Genomic DNA, 4,574 nt, shown 5'->3' with positions numbered 1-4,574 from the left:
GCCGAGACACTCCCTGGTGTCTCGGCCAAGGCCGAGACACCCTTGGGGTGTCTCGGCCAAGGGCGAGACACCTTGGGGTGTCTCGGCCATGGCCGAGACACCCCCGGGGGGGCTGGGTTTGGGGCCGAGACACCCCTCTCTCCCCCCCTTTTTTTTTTTCTTTTGGCCGGGACTCCGTTTAGGTGTATTTTGTTTGTTTCCCCGTAGATTCTTCGTCCGGACTTGGATTTGAGTGATTCCGGGTGCGTTGGATGCGTGACGAAGAGTTCGATCCGCTCTGGTGATTGGATTATCTGTAGAGTGGTCGAGGCGCGAGGGGCGTTGTCCTTTTTGTGAACAGTGCCGGGTTCCCGATTGGTCCGGGTGTTGGTTGTTCCGAAATCCTATAAGTTCACGTGGCTCGTCGATTCACTTCAGTCGTTCGTCGACGTCGATTAGACTCATGTGGATCGGATAGTGACGTTCATCGTCGTTCTTTAACACTGAACCGTTCGTGGAGACCTATAGGCAATTTTCGATGCCTACATCCATGTTATAGTAGAATCACAGTGCTCTTCGTCGGATTGAGTCCCTTTCCTTCACGTCTTCTGGTAAAATTCCATGCAAGACGTAATCGATGATAGGGAAACGCCAATCTTAAGGTTCGAACTCAACTTGAGTTGAATACACTTCTTTAATATCATCTTCTCCGTCATCTACATCATAGATTGGTACGAAGAGTTGATGAGTTCTTACCGTAACGAACTGTTCCGTTTCGGGAGGCTACGCCAGAGATACCGCTAATGCTGCCCGCATCCGCGTAGGCGTTCTGTAAGCGTGGAATGTATTCAATAAAGAACCCTTCGAATGATTCCGCCATCTCGACGGCCATCCTATGGTATGATATCAAATCCTGTTTTCTGACCTCAAACTCCCCTTGAACCTGTTTAACTATCAGTTGAGAATTATCGGAAGCTTCAAGGTATTCGACCCCCAGCTCTTTAGCAAAGCTGAGTCTAATAAGTAGCGCGTTATTGATTCGGCATAATTATGTACCAAACTTGCAAGTGCACAATTGATCAAGTTATAGTATAAAAATTATCGATCCCACGAGGAAGGTGATTTTAAGAGATTATTAGAATAGGTTCTTATGTTGTGTACGTGACAAAATAGGATTAAAGAATAAGTGTGATTGTGATGAGTGATTGTTATGAATATATGCAAGAGACAATAAATTAAATTTTAGAGAAAAGAAATAAGAATCAAAGAATAAATAAAATCATAAGGCAAGAAAGAAGAATGAATATAATCAAGGAATAAAATCAAGAATGAAAAGAAAATTCAAGAAAGTCAAGATGGAGGTTTCAATTTAAGATATGAGAAATCTAGAATTTAATCCACTAACTAATCTCAATTACAAAATACAAACTATTCTCTTTTTATCATATTTTAACTTAGATTTATTAAGCATAGACTATCAAACCATTTAAGGAAAGTATAACCTATCAAATTATCATCTAAGTCAAAATTACTATTCATGATAAGAACAACAACAAGATAGTAATCCTAGAATTCATAAGCATAACCTATCAAACCGTTTAAGATAAGCATAGATTATCAAAATTTTCTTCTACCAATTAGTTCTCTAGTTGATTATCCTAAGCATGAATATTTTAAGTACAAGAGAATAATTTGCATAATATAAAGGAAATTAGGTTAGCATCATACAATTCTTAGATTCCTACAATAATTAATTTCACATCTTAAGAAATAAAAATAATAAGAAAAAGAACTAATTACAAAATTAAAAAGAAAATAAAAATCTAAACTATGAATAAGAAATAAATCTAACTACAAAGAATTAAAATCTAAACTACAAAATAAATTACAAAAATTAAATACAAGAAAATAAATCTACTCTACAAAATAAACTGGGTTAGCTTGTTGAAAATTGTTTGGTCCGTTGAATGGGACAGTATTTCCCCTAGGGAATTGTTGGTTCGACGCGGGAATGAAATTTTGGTTTCCATGAGAATTTCCTTGGTTCCAAGCAAAGTTGGGATGATTTCTCTAACCTGGATTGTAGGTTGGAGAAAATGGATCATTTCTAGGACACTAGAACGCAACGTTCATCTGTTCTAAAGCATGGTTGTTTCCTAGGAGAGGGCATTCCTCTGAAACATGGGTAGAAGACTGACAGTTATGACATCCCGGGGCAGAAACAAGATTGATTTGAGCTGGAGCTCGTTCCTTAACTTCTAAGGCTTCTAACCTCCGCAGAATCGTCGCCATCTTTGCTTCAGAAGCAATGTTTGACTCCAGGGAAAGACCACTAGACTTAGATTTAGGAACTGATGAAATCCTGTCATCACAGTGTTCCTACTAAATTGTTTTTTCGGATAGACTCTCTAGGAATTCCCAGGCTTCATCTGCGTTTTTCCTCATAAAATCTCCCTGACACATTGATTCTAAAGATGTTTTTAAAGAATAGCCCAATCATTCATATATGACTTGGCACAATCGCCATTTTTCTAGACCATGATAAGGACATTGGATTAAAAGATCTTTAAATCGGTCAAAATATTTTCAGAATGGCTCTCCCGGAACAATTTTGAAGTTTTGAATACTGTTCCTAAGCTTTACCGTTTTATGAATAGGGAAAAATTTCTTGAGAAAAACGGTGACAAATTCCTCCCAAGTTGAGATAGAATTTATCGGTAAGCTGTACAACCATTTTTTAGCTTTGTCCTTAAGGGCAAATGGAATGAATCTGAGCTTAATTGCATCTTCGGTTAATTCTCTTATTTTAATCATAATACACACTTCCTCAAATTCCGAGATAAAAACATATGCATCTTCTGTTTCATTACCTAGGAATTTGGGAAGCATGTTTATGTAATGCGGTCTAAGCTCGAAATTTGCTCCATTTGCTTCGGGGAGCCTTATGCAAGATGGAATTGCATTTCTGGTGGGGTAACACATATCCTGAAGAACTGGTTGATTTGCCATTTCTTAGATTGGTTCAACACGGATTAAACGATGAGAATAATCCCGAACCCAAGTTTGCATACACCAAAACAAATTTTTTTTCTTTTTAAGGAAAGAAAGAAAATTAGTTTTTTTTTATGAGAAGAAAAGGATAAAGAAAAATCCTAACTAAAACAAATCAAAGCAATCACTTTTCAATCACTCTAATTTAGGGTTTAGCCTAACTCACTAGACCAGCTCCTAACCAAAAACTCCTACAGTGAAAATATTAAAGTTTTACCCAGGTAGTTAGCCAGGTAAGGATAGTACTAGAGGGTGATCAGAGATCAATTAGGTACCTCGTTTCTTGCGAAGCGCTTTACGCAACTCCTAAACCTTGCCTTAGACACCAACTAATCTGAGAAAACTTAAACCGGTTCACTTAAGGATTTGTTGTTCCTTATTGAGCTCGAATCCTTAGGGGCCAACGTCTAATGAGTTTTAGAAGGCTTGGGTTTGTGAAGTGAGGAATTAGTGATTTGTGGGCTAAGCAAAGGGTGATGAAATTCCTTACCTTATCTTGATTATGGGTTTTGCCCTTAAGAATGTTTTAAGTGTGTGCCAAATCAAGTGCTACAATTACTTTGGTGAATTCCTACACTATATGAAATGCAACCCTAGAAATTAAAAGCGACTAAAAAGGATGATAAAAAAAATCTTTATATTTTTTAATTATGGTCAACAACAATCAAATGTGAGAAAAAAGTTCTTGTTTGAATTTATTATCTTGTTAGTTAATGTCTAAGTGAAAGGTGGATTTTATTATGGTCAACAAAAATAAAAATTTTTTAAATCCTAATTGTCTCTAATTGTGAAGCTAGCTAAAAGGGTGGAATTGAAAACTAGAAAGAGGACTTACCCGAAAGCAATTCTTAAGTTCTTGATCTTCAATCCAAGACTTTCAAGCTCCAAGCGGTTCCTTCACAAGAAAAACACACAAGTTAAAGAACCAAAATAATAAAATCCTATTTTAGCACATTCCCCGGCAACGGCGCCAAAAACTTAATACGGCATAATTATGTACCAAAATTGCAAGTGCATAATTGATCAAGTTATAGTATAAAAGTTATCGATCCCACGAGGAAGGTGATTTTAAGAGATTATTAGAATAGGTTCTTATGTTGTGTGCGTGACAAAATAGGATTAAAGAATAAGTGTGATTGTGATGAGTGATTGTTGTGAATATATGCAAGAGACAATAAATTGAATTTTAGAGAAAACAAATAAGAATCAAAGAATAAATGAAATCATAAGGCAAGAAAGAAGAATGAATAAAATCAAGGAATAAAATCAAGAATGAAAAGAAAATTCAAGAAAGTCAAGATGGAGGTTTCAATTTAAGATATGAGAAATCTAGAATTTAATCCACTTACTAATCTCAATTACAAAATACAAACTATTCTCTTTTTATCATATTTCAACTTAGATTTATTAAGCATAGACTATCAAACCATTTAAGGAAAGTATAACCTATCAAATTATCATCTAAGTCAAAATTACTATTCATGATAAGAACAACAACAAGATAGTAATCGTAGAATTCATAAGCATAACCTATCAAACCGTTT

The sequence above is a fragment of the Asparagus officinalis genome, chromosome 9, assembly GCF_001876935.1.
Source record: "Asparagus officinalis chromosome 9, Aspof.V1, whole genome shotgun sequence".
Lineage (NCBI taxonomy): Eukaryota > Viridiplantae > Streptophyta > Magnoliopsida > Asparagales > Asparagaceae > Asparagus > Asparagus officinalis.
This window is presented reverse-complemented; position numbering follows the sequence as displayed.